Source organism: Chinchilla lanigera, unplaced genomic scaffold, assembly GCF_000276665.1.
Source record: "Chinchilla lanigera isolate Chin_1 unplaced genomic scaffold, ChiLan1.0 scaffold00008, whole genome shotgun sequence".
NCBI lineage: Eukaryota > Metazoa > Chordata > Mammalia > Rodentia > Chinchillidae > Chinchilla > Chinchilla lanigera.
Window position 1 is genome coordinate 11398643 of NW_004955409.1, and position 25245 is coordinate 11423887.

General features: G+C 40.5%; 1 protein-coding gene across 4 annotated transcripts in view; it reads right to left on the reverse strand.

The window, feature by feature from the left end:
- Positions 1 to 22250, reverse strand: part of Frmd6 (FERM domain containing 6) — a 158437-nt gene extending 136187 nt beyond the window's left edge. For 2 of the 4 annotated variants that reach the window (XM_005376791.2, XM_005376789.2), the window contains exons 1-2: positions 22234 to 22248; positions 19933 to 19995 (exon numbers count right to left, since the gene is read on the reverse strand). The gene's annotated coding sequence lies outside the window, so the exon portion shown is untranslated. Of the gene's footprint in view, positions 1 to 19932; positions 19996 to 22233 lie in introns of all 4 variants that reach the window. The other 2 variants (XM_013510329.1, XM_005376790.2) reach the window with 2 other exon arrangements.
- Between the last annotated feature and the right edge of the window lie 2995 nt (positions 22251 to 25245).

A 25245-nucleotide genomic window follows, 5' to 3' on the forward strand; every position in this document is an offset into this window, starting at 1 on the left:
CCAGGATTTGGCTTTCCCATCTGTAAAGCAGGTTTAATAATATTGTGAGAATTAAAAACTTCATTTTGAAAAGTGACAAACCTTATACTTGATTCTATACTTGATTCAAGGTAAAATGTGAACAGATGGCGTGGGGAAGGAAAGAGAAATGAGTATTTTCATTTTCGGCATTCTGTCATCTGAATCTTCTCCCCTTGTCTGGAAATATGATTATGGCGGGAGGGCAGGTGAGTGTTTTCATTGAGGGTTTGATGTCAATGGCTGGGCAGTGTAGGGCTCACTTGAGTCGTAGTGACATCCACTGTCACTGGCAGTGGGACTAGCCATAGTATATGGTTTCAGGGATGCCAGCATCTGAGCCAATCCATTTATGGGGCATGAGACTGTGACCGTTTTCTTTGTTCTTGAGGTGGGTGTTCAGTCTAGTTCTTGGGTTTTCCCATGGAGACTGTGAGCTTCTCTAGGTTCTTTGATTTAATTCTTTGCAGCTTATGTTAGCCAGAACTCTTTCAACAGGGATAGATGGTAGCATATCAAAGCATGGTGCTGGGGACAGTCTGCAGTGGCAGAAGCTAAAATGTGTCTTGACGGGATGAGCTATGATCTGTGTTTGGGTCCTAGAAGACAGTGTAGTGTGTTGTGGGGGGAAGTTCCTGTTCTTTGTGTTCCCTGTTTACAACTTTTGTTACATAATCAAGCACTACTCTGCAGAACACCGTTTTTATTTTAAACTTTTCCCCATGCTAGTTTTGCACGGATCTAATAAAAATTCATCTTTTAAAATGCCTAAAGCCAAATTAGAAGAAAGCATATGAAACTCAGCAGAGTCAGACAAACAACAGCAATACCAGAGAACATAATTTTTAAAAAATGAGTGAAAAATGCCAGTTAGAACCCTGACTCACGCAGCCCTTCACGCCTAGAGACCAAAGGGGTCATTTCAACCTTGCTGTAACCCCAAGCCTTGGTTTGTTCTATCGAATGCAAAGAGGAGGAGTAAGACATTAATGCAGCTAACAGCAGAGTGAAGGACCCTCAATGTTACCTTCACAGACAAGGACAGAGATCAATCTGTTGTCATTTGCACAATGCCCCCTGTGGATTTCGAGGTGTGACTGCTACCTCATCTGTAATTTCAGAGAAGACACTACAATCTACTTTTACATTTTAGCTGCAGACAAAACCAACAGCTATAAATTTTCATGCCAAGGTTACTTTTGTACCTCAGAGAGCTGTTAAAAAGTCTAAACGGCTACATGGAGCATGATTATCTTTATAAAGAACACAGGAAAATAAGGTGCACAGTGGTGTATCACCATATAAACTTGTGATTTCATAGCAGCGGTTGAGTGTCCTCAGAGGGCCCTTTCTGCAACAGTCTGGTGCCCCACACCATTCAGTGCCTCCGGCCTTGCAGAGATAACTGAAATTCCTGGTGGGTGGCCTCACCATTAGCACCTCTAGCTGGAAGAGCTGACATTCACAACGGGAAATCAAAACAATGAGATACTGGTTTGGCTACCACTTTGCTCGGATGCCTTCTAATGTTGGACATCACCTTTCATCACCAGCAACAGCTTGGTTGAGTTAGGAAAACCAGAAACAAGATTTCAAACTTGGTTGAAAAATCTTTTCAAAGGTTACATTTGAAAATGTTAGGAGTACTCATAATTGGGGATGGCTTTACAGCCATTTCCTTAACAATACAGAAATATATGTATGCCTGTTAGAGCTTGGAAGGATGATAGAGTCATGACAACAGAAATACTACTACTACTAATAATAATAATAATAGCAGGATCTCACTGAGCACTTACCTTGTGTCAGGTACCATGCTTTCCGTAGGCTTCAGACCTTTAATTCTTATAACAAACATGATTGAGATTCCTATTTTATAGGCCAGAAACAAGGTTTCAGGCGTTCTTTCATCTAGTCTCATAGCTAGTAAATGTGAAGCAGGATTTAGACCTTGGTCCAGCTACCTCTTAAATCTTTGCTTTTAATCCCTTCTCAATCCTGCTTCAGAAGCAGAAAACTTATTTTGAAACTTTAGCTAGGTGAATTCCAGAACTGGAACATCTGTGTAGTCTGAGAGCTCGTAGGTAAAAACTTGGGTGGCCTGATCGCAAGTTTAACAAGAGAAAGGAGAGAAAGGTCATTTTCCCCACTGGGAACTAACTGGGGCCGTGTGAGTGTGTGTGTGAGAGGGGAAATGTGGCTTTCTAGAGTAGAACTCAGTGATGAGGAACCAGGAGACCTTGGACACCTTCGTGGGAGAAACAGAAGGGGATGCTTGGGGTGAACATAACATGGTGGTGCCACAGAAATGGTGTGCCAAGTGGAAAGGAAGAATGCCGTCTTGTCAGGCTGGGAAAACACATTCTGAAACGATTGTGGAGCAAAGGGGAATCATGGAATAGAAACAATGGTGACTATCACTCGAATGTTTGCTGTACCAAAGTCCATGTGCTTCACATGTATTAATTCCTCTAATACTCACCCTGTTGCAAGAAGATAAGTACTGATCATTTGTCACTTTATGGTTTAGGAAATGAGCCATGAGGAAGACAAGTGATTTGTTCTAGTTATCCATGTAAGTAGAGGTAGGACAAGGATTTCAAATTAGGTCATTTGCCTTCAGGGCTTGCAGCATTTACCACCATATTGGTATAGTCTTTGAGGGAGGGAGCTCACTTGGAGCTAATGGCCACTGGAAGAAACTACCAATGGAAAGGCCAGTGTGCTTGTCAGCTTTACATTACTGTGACAAAGCACCTGAGATAATCAACCTAAAAGAAGCAAAGGTTTATTTTAGCTTGTGGGTTCAGAAGTTTTAGTCATGGTTGCTTGGCTCTGTTGCTTGAGCTGTGGTGGCTGAGTACATCATGGTGGAGTGTGTGGTGGAGGAGGCCAGTTCACCCCATGGAAGCCAAGAAGTAGACAGAGAGAAGAAAGCACAAGGGGTAGAATATTCCCATTCAAGGGTGCATTGCCCAATAACCTAACTTCCTTCCTTTAAGCCTCACCTCTTAAAAGTTCCACCACCTCCCAAAGTACCATGCTAGGGACCAAGCTTTTAACTCACAACACTTTGGGGGACACTCCTGATGCATATTATAGTAAGCAGAGCGGAGTAGACAAGGGTCATCAAAAGAAAACTGAGATGAATTTCCCCTCACAGTGTTGACAGAACTTATTCACATGCTGAGGATGTTGACAAGCGCTTAGGGAAAAAACTGCAAAGGGCTTTTGCATCTGCTCATCACATCACAGAAGTCACCACACAGAACTGACGATTGTAATGCTACCACTCTCCATTCACAGGTGCTCAGCCTGAACTGATGGTCTCCATTCCCAAATGCCACTTTTGCCAACTTCCCCCATTTCTGTCAAGCTTGCCAACTCAGAGGTTCCATGGCTCTTTCCTTTCCTTTGTTACTGATGTCCCTTCAAGCTGTCTTAGTCCTTTCTTGGATATTTCCCTTTGTTACAGAGTCCAGTCCTCTTGTGTTCACTTAGATTTTGCAGTAATGCCTTCACAGGTCATCTTGCCTCTTGTCTTCCCCTCCCAGGCTGATTTAAATGCCCCTGCCAGATGAATCTTCCAGAGCTGCCCAGGGCACCGGAAATTGCTTAAACAGTGAACCCAAACAGCAACGTTCTGATGTAGCTCTGCTTCTAGGTAAGCGACACTGGGTCACTTCTGTCTCAGAAGTCATTCTACAAATATAAAGGGAGAACTTGGCGTTGATACCGTCTAAGCTTCTCTCAATGCTGTGATGCTGTGAATGCATGAAGGGCTGTTTGCTTGCTGATATGCCTCTGCACTTCTGTTTGAACCTTTAAGCATGATGTTCAGGGTACTCTAGAAAAGTTCACTCCTGTGATTTTGCAAGACAACCATTCCGTCTACCATGTCCTACTCATGTCCAAACACCAGCTTTCCCTCCACTCCCCCGTTTTTCTTGCTTACAAGAAAGTCTAATTCCATCCTATTCGTAGCTGACTCTTAGGCCATCATTAAGGTTCTTCTAAAGAACCAAGTCTTTCAATGACCACTTCTCTGAGAGGCCTCAGACTGCAATATTTTCATAGTTTAAAAATATGTGCACATGGTAGGTGGAGACTGTGTAGCCTGGATTCCAGATCCAAGCTGCCTGGATTCAGACACTGACTCTGCTCTTTACTAGCAGCTGGCGAGGGAATCTCTCTATGCCTCAGTTTCTTCAATGGTAAGATCATAATAATGGCTATTTAGTATGATTAATGTGAGGATTAATATATATGTTAATATATGGTATGCAAAACATATGCAAGGGCTTCAGGTACCTAATTCAGTGTTATGTAAATACATTTTTTATTATAACTAAATTTTACACACATTAAACAAATCTTAAGGATTCAATTATTTCATGCATGTAGTTATTTCTTGGCAAGTAAATAGGAAGAATTTTTGTGATTTTTCCATTTTTCCATTCCCTGGTAAACAACGGATACTTCATAATTGCTTTGGACGAGTTATGAGCTAGATACAGGAAGGGAAAAAATAAACGAGTTTTCATTTAGCCTCAACAGAAGGGAGAAGCAGGTGTAAAGACCCACTTGATGGAATTCTGGAGCAAAGAGCTCAAATACACCTGCCTTATTCCATGTACCCCATCGCAGTTTGCTCAGTTTCCAAGCATGGATATTCATTGAAACTTATTTTGCAGAACAGTAGATCAGGAAAAAGTAAAATGAGAGCAAAAATCAATCCAATATCAGCTCTACATCTACGGTTATTTCTAACTTATAGAGTTAGTTAAAGGGAAGTATCCACCCATGATGCTCAGAATAAAAAGTGCATTTCTTCAACTCTTCAGGAAGAAAAATCACATTTATTCATTGCAGTGGACCCAAAGATAGGCAGACGAGCAACAGTGTGCAAGCAGGAATGTAAAAACTGATGGCTCCCAAGTATTTGACAGGTGTCTTTAGTAACGTACTTCTTCTTCTTTTTTTTAGTCCTTCCTTTACTACTGAATTCCTAATTTTGAAACCAAGGAGTCTGTTTCAGATTGACAAAAGGCCTTTTTGTCATTAGAAGACCTTTGGGGTCAAGTTGACACCATAGTCCTCAGAGGTGGATTCATAGCACCAGTGGGAAACACCAGTGGAGCGTGGGGAAGGAAATCAACACATCTTCCTCATTGCAATGCCTCTTCTAGATCCACACCTGAAGGCAGTGAATGAGAACTGACATGGTGCGCCATAACTTGGGGGCACTCTGGGTTAGCAAATGAAGATTATGATACAAACACACATAATGAAATGCCTCCAGCTGCAGCCACTGGCTTCTCCTTAATGTCACATTCTCTTGATGAATCTTTATAGCCTAATTGTAAGAGTTGGGAATGAGAATTTCTAAGGGATTTACTGAAATGACGTTCAAAGCACAATAAAATGAAAATTCTTTGAAAATGTGTTCAACTGCCATTATGTTGAGGAGAAGTTATTACACAAAATGGAAGAAAGTTAAAAATATGGGTAGTATACAATGATACAATTTCCTTATTTCATCAACTTATCTTTTTAACTCCTTTTTACTGTGAATTGCAAATATAGTCAGGATGAAATGTGCGTATTTTGCCTTGAACCTTCTCATTAACACACAGAAGGGACATTTCACGAATGCTGAGCAATCCAAATTTCCTATAAAGCAACCAAGCTCCCTTAAGAATTGTTCTGGATGGAAATTTCCAAATAGTTTGGTTGATTTTCTCAACACCAAGCCAAATTCAAAACTGATGCCAAGTTGGGCAGGGACATCAAACATTACATACCACAGAAGATATGGTGAGCCTTATAGTGTGCATTTCAGGCCACACATGGATTTGGAAACCTGTTCTTGTCAGCGAGCTAATCTCAAGAGGGATGCAGACAAGCAGGAGGAGATGATGGGAAAGCTTATAGCTGCCTGAAGATTTTGTGTAGCTTTTGCAAGGGAGATGATCTGGAGGTATAGAATGATCTGGCTACAGTTCCTAAGGTGTAAGTTCAAAAAAACTTCCAAGTAATAGTGGCTTAACTATGGATGGACAATTATTTATTTTGAGTGCTTATCATGGGAAGATACTATTAACCAACTGATTTACTTACTAAGTGGTCTCAGCAGCGGATCCCTATCTAAGTTACCCTGAGGGATAAGGTCACTGATCACATCTGGTCTCTTCTAGACTGTAACCTATCTCAAAACAAAGCAACACCACTCTTCCACTGTTCCTTCCCAAACAAACAAACAGACAGACAGACAAACCAGAAACATACTCTAATTCTCCTTTTCCCAAACACTAGGGAGATGAGACCAGCCAGTGGGAAATGACAAAGACTTCTACTTTGATGGATATGTATAATGAATTTGCAAATATTTATTGAGCCCTTTGCTAAGGGTTTGGGCAGAGAAATGAACAGAACAGAGCTATGAGACTTCATAGTTCACTGAGATAAAACCCTTACATGTCAGAGCAGAGCCTGGCTGGCCATCTAGAACTTGATATTCACAGCAGAAGATTTTTGCAAAAGTCTTTCACCTGCTGTGGCTCCCTTCAGACGATGTGCCACTTTCTGTCCCTGGGGAGGAAATTATCTTCATATTGCATATAGCTGTCTGATTCAAGGCTCATACACTGATAGGGAAAAATAAAGCATTTCTGGGCTAGAAAGAACGACGAGGTTCTTTTGCTCATGAAAGTTTCACTAGCGCGACTGAGTCCTCTGAATCTGGGAAACCAGTGGCATGTGACATCCCAAATTTGGCAACTAGCTGGAGAAAGTCAACTGAATTTTAAATCAGCACTTTATTGCCTCCTCACCGAGTGAACCCAGAAGAGATATGAACATTCTGTATAAACTTACTGATTTATAGCTTTCAAAATATGGTCTAAATTTCTCTCTTGGCCATTTGCTTTGCTTTAAGCATTTTAATTGCTACTTGGCTGATAAGGGTATGCATTGTAAATGCTTCTGAAATGTAAGACTGATTCCAAAATTTCCTGCACATGACTCCCTTTATTTGTTGAATTCCCCCAGCTTGAAGGTAAGGGTGCCTTACTCACCTTGGCTACACCTGCATTAGATGCAGGGGTTCCAAAAATGTTTGTTGAGTGTGTGCATGAATGACGGGTGGATAGCTAGGTTAGGAAGGAGAAGGGGAACTGCGTAAAGAAAGAAGGGAGAGAGGGTGAGGAGGGGTGCAAAGCATCCATCCACGCTGGGCAAGCTAAGTGGCCACATGGGAGTAGTTGAAGGGGAGGGCACGCAAACAGAGGAGGCTGCAGGGACTGTCTGGGGCTCCATCTGGAGAATGAGGACAGCTGCCTGAATGGAACTGTGGCTGTCAGTTCATCATCTCCACATTTTCCTGTGGGTTAGTTTCTGAAGTCCACACTAGCTCACTAACTCCACTAACATATCTCTGTTAATGGCGCATTCACTCCCTATATTAATTTATGAGTGTAAAGGGTCACCATGAAAAGCTGGGCATGGTGTATACTGTGTAATTCTGAGGAACACTTTTTCCATGCAGGACAGTGTGTGCCAGCCCTGTGCTTTGAGCTCCTCATACGTGCACTGCAATGCATTCTCAAATTTATACATGTTTTAGCAGCGCAGCATGTTGGGAAATCCTTCTCACTCTCTTTCCTTTTCAGCCATTAGATATACAAGGGATGACCAAAACATAGAGTGAAAGTTTAAATTTTTAAAAAATCTTATTACCGTAAAAACACATTTCTAGGAATGATGGGACAGCTGTGCTCAAAGTGAAGGGAAGTATTTCAGGTATTTTGAAGGAAATTAATGGCAAGATGTCTTTTAATGTAATACATTTTTAAATTTAAACATTCACCTTATTTTATGATCACCTATGTTGACCAAAAATTTACAGCAATTTCTGTCAAATAAAAACATGCTATGTCTTCATCCACATTGTTCACTGGGTCTAGCACTGTGTGACTTCTGGCTTTTCCCCAAAGTCATGATGACAATGAGAGGTAAATGTTTTGAACTGATTCCAGACATCAAGCAGCTGAGACAGTGCAACTAAAGACACTCACAAAAGAGGACTTGCAGAACTGCTTCAGAAGTGGCAAGAATGGTGGGATAAGTGTGTTCAAAGCAAGAGGGAGTGTTTGAGGGGAGTTTATGGTAATGTGTCTTTTACTGTAATGTTTTTTTAATGCTTAAATATTTACTGTATTTTTTACTACACCTCATACCTTAAGACATTGTGGGCCTTCAAATTTCCTTAGTCTATAAAGGAATATATTGTAAAAACAAATGATGTCACTGGCTTATGAGGCTTCTACCTTCTACTTCTCAATAATCAAAGGGCGCCTGCTTTTGAACCATTCCACATGTGGTGGAGTTCTGATGCTGGAATTCCTGCATTCAAATCCTGGTTCCACCACCTATAGGGTGAGTTTGTGCAAGCTACTTAGTTTCTCTGTGCCTTGGTTTCCTTAGTTGTAAGATGGGAATAATAAGGTTCCAACATCATAGGGTTGATGTAAGAAATAATTGAGGCCATCTATGTAAAGTGGCAGGCACAGTGATTGGAAAACAGGGATTGCTCAAGATGTCAGCATGTCCACTGCTAAGCAATTATTATTGCTACTGGTATGAGCCTTCCAGGTTTGGCCTGTTTGGCAGAGCTCTTTCTGAGCCCCTCCACTGGTCCTGCCCATCCAAGGCCCATTCCTTTGCAATGAGCAGGCGGAGTCACAGTTCTCATTCCATGGGAGCAGGACCGTCCTCTGTGGCATCACACACACACACACACACACACACACACACACACACACACACTCATACACACTCACACTCACATACGCACTTCCCTCTACTCTTCCACTCCAGGAAGTGCTATGAAATGAAGATCCTGTTAGGGCTCCCCTCCCTGTCTTTCTTACCAATTCAAACATAATTGTTAGATTGGGGAGAAAAAAGGGCCTAACTGTGAATCTCCAGCCCATTCCATAGGTGACAGCAGCAGAGCTCTAGCAGTTCATTCTGGGTTTTGGTTAAGGATGAGCCCCAGATAGGAGAGAAAAGACACCTTTGCTGTTGCTTTTGGTGGCAATGAGTGTGTATATGTGTCAGATGGTACATGGGGTGGGAGATATGTTTGACCTGGAGATATCTGATCAAGCTGCTGCTGGAGGCCTAGGATCAGGTGGATGATTACAGTGCATACACTGTTAAGTACAAGAGCAGGATCCCCCAAGGAGTAAGGGACATGGATTTAGCCTCTGATTTCTCATTTAGTCATTTCTTCCATTTGACAAACTTATCGAGCCTGAACTACATGCTGAGATGTATTAGGTGTCGGGGAATCAATGGAACGTCTAGTCTAATGTAGACAAGTAAACACATTTTTGGAGAAGTTGTGCCCTAAAAGTCTGTGCAAGCCTTTATGGAGATGGGGTAGTGGTGAGTGGTTTGATGACACTTTCTGGAGAAAAGTTGGTGTTTTTGCAAACAACAATTGGATTGGTATGGCTCTTTACATTTTGAGGGTGCAGTTAGATGATGGTGGAGAGGTAAACAGGAGCAGGATCGTGAAGAACTTCTTAGGGTCAAAAGTTAAGGGATTTGTTTTTTTAAGTTCTAGTTGATAGCCACTCTTTTTGGAGTAAGATGGAATCTCAGTGTTGTTTTGATTTGCATTTCTCTAATTGCCAAAGAAATGCTGAACAAAAGGCTGGTGAGGTTTTGGGGAAAAGGAGCCATTCTATATTGTCGGTGGGAATGTAAACTGGTGTGACCTCTAGGAAATCAGTGGAGACATTCCTCAAAAAATTAAAAATAGAAATTCCACTTGACTTGGCTATACCTCTTCTAGGTATCTTCCTGAAAGAGTTAAAGGCATCATATCACAGTGATACATGCATCCCCATGTTTATAGCAGCACAACCCATAACAGTTAAATCTTGGAAGCAGCTTATCGATCCATCAATGGATAGATACATCAAGAAAACAAGGTTTATATACACAGTGCAGTACTACACAGCCATAAAGAAAGATGCATTTGGGTGGTTTGTAGGAAAATAGTTGCACCTTGAGACCACAATGCTAAGTGAAATAAGTCAAATGCAGAAGGTTAAAGATTGCACAGTATCTCTTACATGAGAAATCCAAAATATAAATAATTTAAAGAATAAAATAACAGACAGATGATAGGAACCTGGAAGGTAGACTTTGTGGAGAAGGGAAGAAGACCTAGGGACGGGGAACCTGGAGGGCAGGGAGAGAAAGGGAAGTAGAAAGGATGACATGGTGTGGATAGGGACCGATTCTCCAAGATGAATGTAAACATTATATGCTGCAAACATACTAATGAAAAACCTAAAAACAATTGTTTAGGTTAAAGAGCATCATTTTTTTTTTTTTTAATTTTGAGAGCATTCTGCATGTAACACAAATATTAGCCAGTCATCGAAGGGCCAGAATCCAGGGAGGGAAGCAGGTGGGCTGCTGGTGAAAGTGACAGTAAGTATCTTAGGAAGCTCTGCTGAGAATGCTGATTGGAAGGCCTTTGGTCCCCTGTTTTCATGAGGTGAGGGCCTGTCCCCACCTCCCACAGGGTATTCTCTAAAGAGAATTCTTTGACGCCACCTGGCATCTCCTCCTATTTAGAGCAAGCAAACGCATTGTCAGCCCATGTGTGTGCCATGCATGGTTTCTGATGAAGTTGTAAAGACGAAGGATCTTGGCATGTTTTAGCTTCCTCCAGCCACAGGCAAATTCCTAACCCTGCCTCAAGGTCACTCAGCCTCTCCTGCCCAAACTCCCCACACACTCTGCGTGGATCCTCCCTTGTCAGTCAGGCTCTGCAGGAGCCACATACTTCCCTCTTTTGGTGTGTCAATCTGCCCTTCTTTCTAGTCTTACCCTCTCTGACACTTAGATTTTCTTCTTGAGATTGGAGATAATCGTGCCTTGTTCAGGACACTCCATGCATCATGTGTGTGAAGGTACCTGGCACAGCGTCTGGCACCCAAGCATCTTTCTACCCACGGAGGAGGTCACACACTCAATGGCTACGTCCTTGTGTACACGTCCCCTACTCAATATTCAAATGTTTTCGGGGCTGGGAGTGACTCAAATGGTGGAAATCAGAGCAACCTGGAAAGTTTATATTGTGCCTAGGCCACAAACATGCACAGAAACAAATCTAAAAACTGAAAAAAAAAAAACAAAAACAAAAACAAAAACAGATGCAATGAAAATGAAAACAAAAACCCATGCCTGGGACCTCGTTTGGCTTAAACCCACCGTCTTATAAGCCTTTTTGCCTCTTCAGAGTATAAATATATCTCCTCATATAATTTCCTTCACTCCCCTCTGTGCTACTTATTTTTCACTTGCTTCATATTCTTCATGGTATTATTGGTATTTCAATGTAAACTTCTTGATTCTCAAGAGGGTGAGAAGAACTATATGAAATTATACTTTGTAAAGAGAAAGAGTGCCTGGCACACAAAAGGTAGCTGTAGTGTTATTCATTGTGATCATGATGCTGTTATAAATCTCTTAGATTCAGAGACCAGGAACCTCTCTCCTGCCTGTTGACTTACTGAAGGCCAATCATGATAATAATAATGGCCACTGTTTATCAAGTGATTGATCACATGATAGGGACTGCTCGGCTCACATGCCTTAACAGGTTTCTGCTCCTGATAATCCGACAGGTGGGCCCTATAAGGATCCTGCCAGACCAGGAAACCAAGGCATCAAAACCTCAAGAAAGCAGGCAAGACATGCAGGCAGGAAACTCCTGGCCAGGACTTAAAGCAGGGGGCTGGCCCCATGCCCTGCCTTCTGAACCACTGCTCTGTGCTCACTCTCTGACCAGTTTCTGTCCATCTTTTGGGGCCCAGATAGTGTGGTATCTCCTCCTCACCTCTCCAGACAGAGTTGCTCCAGCTTGCATGCTTTAAATACAGCAATTATCTTCTCCAGCAATCATCACATTAGCATTTTTAAAATGAGTGTGCTTGTCTGTTTATGAGTTTCTTAAGAAAGAATCTGAATTACTCAAGGTTATACACAGTACTTAGTAGAGTGCTTGGCATGTATCTGTGATACAAAAGTATATGTTTAGGTTTAGTTGAACTTGTAGTAACTCAGTTACATCTGTTTATTTATTATGTTTGCTGTACCAAGGATTGAACCCAGAAGTGTTTTACCACAAGCTATACATCTAGCCCTTTTTATTTTAATTTTGTGACAAAGTCTCCTTAAGTTGCCCAGGCTGGCCTTGAACTTGCAATCCTTCTGCCTCAGCCTCCTGAGTCACCGGGATTACAGATGCATATCACCTCATCCAGCTACATTAAATTTGATGTCATGATGATGATAGTTGCTAAATATGAAACATGGTTGAACAAAAATTTCAAATGAGAAGAGCCATTGCGCTAAGCTATTGGTTATTTGTGCCATGGGTTTGGTAATATTTTTGTTATTGTTCTTTCCTGGACTGGAGCAGCTAAAATGAGTCTTATCAGATGTCTCATCTAAGTAGTAAACATTACTACGGTCTTCCCTCTCCATTCTTTCTGAGAGAATCAGTTCATAGCATGTGTAATTGCCTTGTGAATGCTACAGGAGAAACAAAAAATGTGCTGAAACCAGTGGTTAGCAGCAATTATTAATATTTCACCAGAGTTACCCAAACAAGTTGAAAGCATGAGTGACAGAGGCTCAGCCCCAACTGACTGTGAGCCAAGGATCCATATTTTGTTACGACAGTGCCTTCCATTTATCTAGTGCTTTCAGATGTGCAATCCTCCCCACACCCCCTCTAATTCTTACAGCAGCTCACTAGGGTAGACAGGAGAGGCTCAGGGAGGAAGGGACTTGCCTGACATCGTGTGGCCAAGGAAGATGGACTTGGGACAAGGACCTGCCTCCTGAACAACTTTCATACGATGTGCCCTACAAGTGGCCTGCACAGCTAAGCAGCAGTTGGGAGGTTCCTGTCCCCAGAGCGTGCCTAGCTGATCTCCTAAGGGATTCAAAGGCAAGGAGATGTTATATACGGTGGAAATGAAGACATTAAGGGACTAAACCACAGGACAGCAAGCTGGAATCCAAAGAAAAGGTGAAAGCCATGAGCTTAGGTTTAGGATAAGGGACCCAGAGAGATGCTTGATCACCGAAGGAGGTTGTGGTTTTAATTTTTATAGAATGAAATTTTTTTTAAGTATTCTCCTTCAAAGGAAGAGATGGAACAGGTTTGCTTGAGATTAAAATAGAGCAGTTTTCAGTTAGCATGAGCGACACTGGCAAACTACATTACATTTAATGTCCACAGGTGAGCTTTTAAAGAGCTCTTTTTTCTTTGTGTTGACTTAATCTCTTGGGAGATCAAAGATTCCCCACATGAGATCCCCCATCCTTATTTTCCCATCCCTAACTGAGCTTCCTGTCTGCACTACAGGACCACAGAGAAACCCAGGAGCAGGAAATGACGGCACTGCCTTCTTTGATACTGGCATAGCCTGTGCAGGCTGCCTTGTGTCCTAGCCTCTGCTTCCTGTGGGCTTGGTGGGTGCTGATTTACATCCTCTTCCTGTGGACCACTCTCCAGGACTTGGTGCCCCATTTGCTCTGACTCTTGGCTGTCCTGCCTCCCCTTTGCCTCAGGCCTGTGAGCCACTCTTCTCCCTCGGCTGACCCATGGGCTCGAGCTGGACTGGCACCTTTCTGGCATATGGCCATAGCACTTGGCTCGGGGCCAGCACTGGGCTGCTGACAGTGGTCTTCAATGAACTTCTACTTTCTCAAGGAATGTGAGACAACACTAGACCCTGTCTGAAACAAGGTTGCATTTGGCCCGTTTGGGAGAATTTACCAATAGGCCCAGGATTGTAAAGCTGAGGCTCATGTCCATGAACTCTTTGTTGTGAGGGGGAAGGCGGGGAGTGGAGAGAGGAAGGAGGAGGGGGAGGGAGAAGAGGGAGGGTTCTATGCATCTGTAAATGAAGAACAAGGCAAAGACATAGAGAATTCTAAAGTGCAGCAGAGGCTGGGGATTTAGCTCAGGGGCAAAGCGCCCGCCTGGCAAGCGCAAGGTCGTGAATTCGGTTCCCAGTACCGGAGAAAAACCAAAAAAAAAAAAAGCTAAAGTGCAGCAGAAGGCACTGCAGTTTGGGCAGCTGAATCCCATTAAGAAATCATGAGACAGCTCTGTATTCCTGCCATTGTGATGAAGAGGAAAAATAATCTCTGAGGGTTTCAAAAAGAAAACATTTTGTGACCAGGAGGCTTAAAAGTTCTGCAAAGTCTCATGAAAATGAAAACAGTTTGAATGGCACCCAGAGAGTCCACCAAGAAGTCAGGCGTGCTCTCCTGAGCTTTCTTAGGGTCCTTGCCCAGGGGGCCCTGAAAGGGAAATTTCAGCCCGTTGGCCCAGGAACATCTGCAGGAGGAAGTCAGAGCCAGGTGGGCCCCTCCACTGAGGCAAGAACCAAAGCCCTGGAGCTCAGGGAGCACAGACAAAGCTATCTTTATATTCACAGCCTGTCGTTTTTGCAGGCTTTTCACGGCAATACACAAGGTAGAAGTGCTCGTCTGCATTTAATTCTTTCTCTCCAGGCTTTACATGGTGTTACAGATCCTAAAGTTTAAATTAGGTCATATTTTAAAATGAAATTCACAAAGTGAATCTTTAAATTCAAATTTGAGGCATTCTTGGGAATCAAATAGGGTTAGTAAAAATGTTCCTGGTGGCCATTCTGCATGACTGGTGGCCTTGCCTCTCAAGCCCTGCTCCACACTGTGATAAAATAGACCAAGCTGATTTTACACAAAAGTGGTATGTTTAGGTTGTATTTTAATAATACAATGGATCCAATGAACCCAGATGACAGTCGGGGACAGGTGAGCCATGGGGGAAGATGTCCTGCACCTTTTAGTCTGAAAAGATGAAGGCTAAGGGAAGAGAGATTGATGTTTTCAAAACCCTAAGGACAGGTTCAGGGAGCAGGGTCAGCACACCAGTACCTCCCTTGAAGTTTAGTCAAAGAGCTTTTGCATAAATAAAGTGTTAAGTTACACAGGCTAGTAATTCTATGGATGCTGTTAGCCCAGAGAGATGCTTTCATTAGAAAATAAAACATAGGTTGAAGAGAATGATACTTTAATAATAAGTAATTTTTGTGGGATTCTGAGACTGTTTTACAGAAAGCAACCTTGTCTTCTTTCCCCCAACCTGTCCCTAGTTGTCATTTTAGCATCAGCTTACTTGGTGAGAGACCACAAGGCTTGTGGTCAATGCCCACATGGTGGCTCGAGAGTTCTGTTGAGTAAACGGTCTTCCCAAGTGACCATCTGCCCTCTCTTTTCCTTCCATTAAGGCAAGTGTATTCAGTCTCTTCAATCTGATAATTTGGTCAAAAGATGTAAGATACAAGAACTTGAGTACAAAACTTGAACACAAACTTGAATATCATAACCTGAATATGAAAAGACCAGTGTGAGTCTAGTGTCCTCCTAAAAATTCAGCACACCAGCAGAATTTCATAAATACAGCTTGTGCTAATCTCAGGTTAATTTCCATGTCTGCCCGAGACCTGGCTTCTGACAATATTTCCCTTCTTGTAAAATACTAGAGATGAGTAGCAAATTGATGAAGGAAGAAAAATTTCCTGGGATATATATTGTACCTCAAGACATGTCCTCTGTCCTTCTTCTCCTTTCTTTCTTCCTATCTTCCCTCCCTCCTTCTTCTTTGCTAGGAGTGCTAATGGCTCAGCATAAGACTTGTATCAAATAACTCTGGGGTCTTGTCAGAATTCCTATCCCAGTGCATCTTATTGGCCTCTCAACTCTGCTTCCCTTCCAGTGAATGCTCATTATGGGACCCGGCGAGGGAAGATAGTAAAGCATTGGCTGCAGAGGGCTTTAAGTGATTCAGAACTCTTCTCTCCAACCTCCTTGGCCTACCTTGTCTGAAACCCTATCAGCGGGCAGTCCAGGACAGCTGAATCTTTCCCCAGAGTGAAAAAGGAAACATCCTCATCTGTATGTCCCAGCCATGTCCGCAGTAAAAGTAAAAGCCAATATCAAAGTTGATCCCCTTCTCTTAAATGCTTCTGTTTTGATAGGGGGACTGTTGGCTATAAAAAAAAAAATCACATAATATAACTTAACAATGTGAAGAAAATCACTCTTCACTCTCAAAAACTTTACTGTTAAATTACAAATGGGTCTGAAAGCCTTTGACTCTCCAAGTGTGTATTAAAATGGAACAAAAGGACTACTTTGAGGAGGCAGCATTAAGCTCGGCTGATGGAAAATAGAAGCCCTTTGAAATAGCTCCTTTAAAGGCCTTGGCATTCTGAATTCAATGCATTCTCTTTTCAACCACCTTAGACATTTGTTTTTAATAAGTCTTTACAAGAAAATGATTCAGCAAAGGACTTTAAAACTGTTTCTAACCAGCAAAGTAAGTACAAGCTCCAGATGTTTCTCATTTTTCCATGTCACCAATTCAAACTCAGAAATCTCTTGTTCGTTGGACATTTATTTAATCCTAATGTTTCACATACCTCTCTTCCAAGATTTCCCCTTCTCCACTTCTGCATCCCTCCTTTCACGGAAACCATTTAAGGTAATTTGCCATAGAGGGAGCTGTGACTTTCCAGTGTATTCTCTGAGAGGCGAGGGACGTAAGTCACCTTTCAAGGTTCTCTTTAGGTCCTTTGATCCTCAGGTCACCCAGATAGCCATTCAGATTGTGCTCCCTGGAGCTAATCATTTATCATAATGTTTGAGGCGTGAATCGCAGCTGCTGTTCTGTGCCCTCCTAGCACTGTGAGTGAACTATGGGGGATGGTTTGCCATACTTTACTGTGTCCCTAATTCTACCTGGCTCCATATTGGAGGACTAGAAGCTCAAGGACTAGAGAAGTAGAGAACAGAGAGGTGAAAATAATGAAAACAGATCTTCAGAGAAAATACAGTGATGGTGATGATTCTGGTGGTGATGAGGACTCATACTGATATGTGAATCATTACAAAGGAGAGACATTTGAAATATTTCCTATGTGCTTCTTTTTTATTTTAAAGAGAATAAAAATTTTTAAAAAAACATTAAAAATGATACAGAATTTCAAAACAAGGTGATAGGAAATCAACAAAGGTTGTTACATTGCATATTGTTATCTACAAAGTATTTGTTGAGGCATGCAGAATTGATCAAAAAATTAAGCATTAACTGTTCCTTTCAATAAACCAATAGAAATTAGTAGTACAATTATCTTAGCTATCTTGTGTATATGTATGTATTTTTCCCCATCCTTCTTTCTTTCCTTTCTCCTTTCCCTCATCTCTGTTGTTCTTTCCTTAGGAGTAATAGGATTTTAAAACAAGATGATAGGAATTAATGATGGTTTTTATATTACATATTGTTATCTTCAACAAAGTTGCTCAGATTACCAGATGTAAGAATGCAAGATTGATCAAACAATTAAAGAGAATAAAAAATAATTTTAAAAACCCATTAGAAATGATACAGAGCTTCACTAAACAGGACGGTAGGAATTTACCAATGGTTGTTATATAGCATATTGTTGTCTTCAAATTAGTGGTTCAGATTACTAGATATAAGCATGCAAAATTGGTCAAAAAATTTTAACCATTAACTGTTCCTTTCAATAAACCAATAGACATCAGCAGTACAAATTATCCCAGCTATCCTTATATATACACGTATATTTTTTTCCTTTCTTCTTTCTTTTCTCCTTTCCCTCATCCCAGTTGTTCTTTCCCTTTGAGCAATTTCTTTCCCTTTCACAATATCTATTATACCTTTTGGGTTTTATGTACTCTTTCAGGTTCTTGTACTAGGGAGACAATATGATACACATGCAGGTCTGATTTATTTCACTTATGAGTATGGTCTCTAGTTGCACCCGTTTACCTATAAAAACCACAAGTTTACTTTTTTTTATAGCTGAGTAATACTGCATTGTGTAAAAATACCACATTTTTTTTTACCCATTTCTTAATTGATGGGCATTCGGGTTGTTTCCAAGATTTAGCTATGACAAATTGCACTGTTATAAACATGGCTGCACATATATCACTGTGGTATGATGTTTTCAGTTTTTCTGGAAAAATACCCAAAAGGAGAATAGCTGGGTTGAATGGGACCTCCAATTGTAGTTTTCTGAAGAATCTCCACACTGATTTCCACAGTGGTTGTACAAATCTACATGCCCACCAACAGTGGAGAAGGGTCCCTGTTTCCCCACAGTCTTGCCAGCATTTGTTATTGGTTGATTTCTTGATGATGAACATTCTTTCTGGGGTGAGATGGAATCTCAGTGTTGTTTGAATTTGCATCTCTCAAATGACCAATGATGTTGAACATTTTTTCATATATTTATTTGCCATTTTTATTTCTTCATCTGACAAGTGTGTAGCCATCTCAGATGCCCATTTTTGGTTTGAGTGTTTGAATATGGGGGGCCTAATTTTTAAAAAATTCTTTATATGTGCTTGTTTTTAATGGGACAAGATCAGATATGACATTTTAAAATTGATAATTGTACTACTTAAATTATCTTTACACATGGTTACTATTTATTGAAGCTGTCACCATGATAAGTACTACTGGATTATCTCCAGCACTTCTAAAAGTAGGTTCTATTATCTCCATCTCCTGAATGAGCCTTAGAGATGCTAACACTAACTTGCTCAAGCAACATGCATGCTACAGAGAACAAACCATTTGTGTTTTTGCAAATCAGGTACCGTCTTAATCAAAGGCACTTTGAGGCAGCATCTGGTTATTTCAGAATGAATCCTTATATGTATGTATATTTGTAAGTTAAGTAGTTAATTCACAGGTATTCACAGGTCTACTCCAATCATAACATGTTTGGTAGGGATACTGCTTCTGGGGAGCTATCTAGGCTGGCTTCTAGAATTGACAATAGTGGGTACCACAGGGAACTCCAACATAGTCTAAAAGTACTATGGGGGGAACAAAATCACATTTTGGACAGCAGAAATCTTTGCTTTTTTTTTTTGTCTTTTCTTCCAGTACCAGGAATCAAACTCATGACCTTGTGCTTGCCAGGCAGGGGCTTTGCCGCTGAGCTAAATCCCCAGCCCCAGCCTCAGCAGAACTCTTTGCAATGACTACAAAGTGACAATTTGATACTTACAGCTCATATAACAATATTAATTCACTTGTAAAGAAAATGTCGTATGGATAGGAAGCATAAAAACTAAACATCTTAAAGGTTTTAGGTATGTATTCTGTCACTACTTCTTCTCAAAGCTAACAAGGGATTTAGATCCACTCATTAGTTTGACAATTTCTGCCAAAACCCTCATTTTGGTAGAGTCCCAAGTTAGCTAGTATTTATGTTATCATAAAGACAATATGTTTGGAATAAAGTATGATTTTAGCAAAGTTTAGCTTGCTAGGTGAGGAATGAATGAACCAGAAGGAAGAAAAGGCAATGGAAAAAAATGAAATGAAAAATAGACAGCAAAACCATCCAATCGAGGGGAGACACTTGAAGGGAGACATTTCCTACCCTTTTGGTCCATAAAATCAATCCATAACTTGTTCTCAAAACTGTGTGCATCAGAATCATTTGGAAGGTTTGCTGAAGCACAGTGAGGAGCCTGAGACCTTGTCTCCCTGACAAGTTCTCAGGTGGTGCTGGTGCTGCTGGCTAGGAACCCCCACTATCAGAACCATATCTTCAAAATATGACCTGAATTATATACTGTTAGCAATCCTGTTTCACCTCTCCCAGTTTACATTCTCAATCTCTACCCAGGACTGACACTGTTTTCATATTTTCTCCGCTTGAGCTTCTTTTTTTAATAAAAACCAAAGTTTGTAAGTTTACATTAAATATCTCTTACCTGATGAAATTTGCTAAGTTTCCACCCAGAATTGTTCTCATGAGAGAGAAATGGATGTGAAAACTGTGGAGGAAAAGATGAGAGATGGTCAAAGATGGCAATAAAAATTTCTCTATCATTATAATTGGCATTAACTCTTGAACTGAGTAAACATCATTATGTCACAAAGATACCAGTCACATTTTTGGCATCACTTTATTAACAACTGAAACCAATGTATTGATGAAAAAGATGTAGTTGGGTCAATACGGTGGCTGGCAAAAAAAAGAGGAAATTTCATGCTTTAACAATGAATTATATTGAGTAGAAATTGACAATAATATCAATTACCACTAAATATTCTAAACAATGTGAATAAATACTTATTTTGGCCCAAGTATTATTTGCCTGTTATACTACTCTTTTTAGTAATCAAAGAACTAACTTTTTCCTTTGCATTCTAATTCTGTTCCTAATGCACTATTGGATCATCTATTTCTTTTTGCAGTATCAAAAAATATAGGCCAACTATATGCAATGTAAGGAAGTATCTGAGAGGGATATATGTGTGGTGTTTGTGACAGTAAGAATAGAAACAGGACATCTTCAGTAAAAGCACTTTCTGGTAATTTATCAAAATGTCCAGATAAGTGGGGGAGGGGGAATACAATGTTTTTCTTGGTCAGACAGAACTCATAACAGAACTGGTCCCCTCATTTCAGCCTCTGGGTCCCCATTGCATCAAACCCAGGGGTCTTATGGGTCCTCAGGGATCATTGTTTCTGTACTTCTTTTTCACTTGCAGATGGTGCTGAACAGCTCCAACCAAACACTCTGGCCTACTCGCTGGCACTTTCTTGGGCAGCCTGGAGCACATGCCTCACTGTTTTGGCTTTATAGCCTCCTTGGCAGTGCAGAGATAACTTGAACGGTGGTGTTTGCCATATCTTGGCTTCTGCGTCTTTACTGCTATGTAGGGATAACAACACTGGCCTTTCCTTTCTGTACCTTCAGTACTCTTTACTTCTTCCACAGCCATACCTGTGTCTGCATTAAAGCTGATTACAGCTCATTCTCTGTCTCTCTTAAGCACTCTAAGAAAAGTTCTGACTTCATGTAAATGTGAAACATGGGCTTGAGCTTCTTTAACTGGACCTGCCATTTTTTAAATCAATCAGTGGAAGGTTTCCTGCAGACAAGAGTTGGCTCACGTTTCTCTTTCTTGTTCAAGGCTTAGAAAGAGACCACTCGCTCCATGAGACTAAATATAGCCTGTAATATTTTTATTCTGGAGAGACATGATGAACTCATAGCTATTTTGCCAAGTGTTTTCTTCGGGAAGATTTATGGCAAACCAGTGCTCACCAGCTCATCAGGGCAAGCTGCCCACAGACTTTAACTTGTCAGCTTGCCTAGGCTAGAAATTCAGGAACTTCAAGATAGTAAACTGGCTCCAAGTTTAACTATGCATTTGTCAGTCAGGAAAGGCTGTTTTCTTTCCCTTTGCTGAAAAAAAAATACCAACAGCCAACAAAGTTATTGAACTTTGAGTTTGCATGAAAGAAATATTAAATATGAGAATTTTGCTCTGGAAATGCTTACAATGAATTTTGAATACAAGACCCACAAATACGAAATAAATAAAGAAACAGTAAAATCAAGGACAGAGGTAGGCATTAACTGTGCAGATAGACCTTAGAGATATATGATGTCAAAGAGATGAGGATTGCTTTAGGAGAGCAGTGACTCAGGCATAGATTAAAGAAGGATGCATATGATTTGTGCAAAAAGATGGTCAGTCTTTGTGTTTTATTTAGAAAAATAAATGTTCTAGTTTATACAATCTGATATGACTCACCAATTATCATGGTAGGGGGCTAGAAGTGACATAATATAACCAGTAGGCTAAAGAATTCTTTTGTTTGACTGTTACTTGCAGTATTTTTATACAAATTTCAGTTAGTTGTGAATAGTAATACATCAGATTTTACTTTACAAAGTCTAGATTTACACTTTACCTTAAAAATTGGACAATCTGTCAAAACCTGTCATACATTTGTGCATGGCAATGCTAAACTGGAGCTGGGCAGTACCCGCTCCATCATATGGGGTGCTATCCACCCTGTCTTCACACCCACACCACTCCCACCTCACTTGCTGTGCTCATCTATAGCCACTGTCTGGCCCCCGTAGGCATCAGAGTTATCAATCCCTGCTGTACTTTCACAGAGCCTCCTCCTCCTGTGGCAAACACTCTAACCAATTCCATCAACACATGTGGTCTTGCTCTCTCAGCCCCTTTTACAAAGCAAAGCAACTTACCTGCGGGATACTTTATAAGACACTGCTCTTGGTCCAGAGAGGAAACCCTGGAGGACAACACACACAGAGTTTAGTTTTGGGTTCTGAAAATGTCCTGGGAGGGCTGGAGATATAGGTCAGTGGTAGAGCACTTGCCTAGCATACACGGATTCTGGGTTCAATCCCTAGTACTAATAGAGAACAAGCAAACAAACAAACATAAAGCCTAAAAGTCACTGGGGATTGTGACCATAAAGGGTATGGTTCCTGTTGTATAGGAAGGATTGGGCTCCATTAATTCTTCTAGATTACTTAATTTTGGAAGATTCAGTGGAGCAAATTTTATGTAGGAAAATGTGGATCCAGGAAGTAGATAAATTGAGGCTGAAAATTCTATTTTTCAGGAAATTTTCTATTTTATGCAGAGTTTCACTTAAACAGAGTTGTTCACATATATTTGAAATAGAGTCAAATCTACCTGAAGAGTACTACCGTGTATCCTAAACCAAGGCACGTCTGCATGAAAATTCAATGTGGATAATCAGTTCTTCATTGCCTACTCTGAGGAAATGCATGGAACATGCCGATGATCAGGGTAATGCAAGCAGCATGTGTTTGATTGGGAACTGGTTTTCATGCTAGTGTTGGAAGAATCATTGACTTGTTCATGTGGCCATCTCAAATATATGCATTTCTTTAGCTCAATAGACTTTGGCCCTCTTAATAACCATCTCTGAACTTGGCCAGATACACTAACCCTTTCTGTTTTCTGTTTCTCATAGGAAAGAATCATGTAAATTACATCTAAGCCTACTAAAGATGGACTATGTCATTGTTCTCAGATGGAGGTGGCCAGTAGGAAATCATGGAAGCCCAGGTTTTAGGCTTAGGAATTGATCTGCTGTTGTTTGACCTTGGGTATCTCTGTCCATTGTGGCCCTGTGCACTTTGCAACCACCGGCAAGATGCTCTGCTCTGTCACAGCTGGTTTCCCTCCCCAGGGGTCCTGCAGTCCAGTGGTGGAGTCCCATGGCTGTCTGCTTATTAAATATTCCGTCACCCCTGGTTATTAAATACTGTATGATCCCTGAAGCCTGCATCCCCAATTTCCTCTGGTTAATTCAGAGGAAGAGATTTCACCCTCTTTGTTCAGAACCATGGGTAGAGAAGGAAAGCCAACTTGCAATACTTCTTAAAGTGGAAACATCAGAAAACATGACATGAGAAATATTTGAGTTGCTCACCATTTTTAGAAAAAAGGAAAATTCTTTGCTTTTTCTTTTCCATTTTTTTTTAATTTTCAAAGTTTACTTTGTTTTAACAAAGCACAAATGGAGATTCTATTGTGAAATACTATTGTAGGAAGACAGCAGTGAAAGGAGAGGGCATTTATAGGGAATAGGAGTCAGAGGCGGTAGAGAGGGGGTATGAATATAAGTGTACCTGTCAGCTTATTATGTAGAGCAGAAATCAGCCCCCATGAGACCTTGGGGTGTTACTGGCGGCACTGCACAACTAGGCCCTCTGTTTTTTGTTTTTTTTTTTTTTTGTGGTACCGGGGATTGAACTCATGACCTTGCGCTTGCTAGGCAGGTGCTTATGCCACTGAGCTATAACCCCAGCCCCAACTAGGCCCTCTGAATCTTTGCTTTTACTCTGTTTCTTTTCCAACAGTAAATGGATATTCAATGTAAAATAATTGTAATACATGACAAAGATAAGTCATCCAAATTCCCCCTACTCACAAACTTAACAGTTAACATTTTGGTGGACATACCTCTAGCAAATATAAACACATACATTATGTAGTTTCAAAAGTGGGATTGCACTGTAAATACTTATATGCATACACATGAATACATGTAAGCATTATATTTATACACCTATATGACTGTGAAAACTGAGGATGGGTTAAGAAGATGTGTGCCTTGAAAGATATCATTGAAGACTTGTCCTGGAGTAGGTACATATTTAAAACCACACTAGGTTTTCCCATCAGAATAAATATATATGTATATATAATATATAATATATAATACCATAATATATAATATATATCATATATACATGTATATTATATATGATATATATGATATATGATATATATACATATAACACCATTAATCAAAGTTGTTGCAAGAATATAAAGCAATGTTTATATGTATATATTTTTGATGATGTAGAAGTAGCACATTTTGGGAAGTCAATACTGGTTATTGTTTTCTCTAGTTTTACTTCACAGGGGGTGGTGGGGAAGGAGTGGACGAAGGACACCCATCTGCATACCACTTTGTATTGAAATCACTGAACTCTCAGACAGAGGATGTTAGGCAAATACTAGACACTGTCTAAACCAAGAATCAGAGGCTTTTGTACTTTTTAGAGTAAACTTCAGAAAGACATAAATTTTATGTTGTGACCAAGACCAACAGTTTTGTATGTGCACACAAGACTGAGATTAACACTACTTCCCCACAGTTAACCTTGACGGAATACACTCTGATAGTTTCTGTTTCATGCTGCCCGATTCCGTTCATTACATTCTACTCTTTATAGCTTTTAAATTATTAGTCAAGACTCACTGAGTTGATTTCTTAGCCCTTTGGTTCTCAACTTGAAGAACACTAGACTAAAGGAGAATGAACGTCCATCTATTCTGATGTGAATTTGAGACAACAAATTATGATCTATTAAAACATTTTCCTCTTCATTCATGTAAACAAGGTTTATAGATAACATACAGTGTGCACGTCTTGTATTCTCAGCCACTTTTTAAAAAATGACGATGTATTTGGGAACCTTGTATCTGTAGAATCCAGATATTTATTTAGAATAAGTACAAACTCAGACCCTATGTAAAACACAAAGTCCACATGTATTTGTTTAAAGCAACAGCTGTTTTCATTTAGGAACAAATAACTTTCCGCTTAACTGGACCATCAGTCAGTTCAGCCAACTAGAAGTCAGCAAGCACATTACTCAGTGGACACATAGAACTACTTATTTATACCAGCAATCGAAACTCAAGAATTA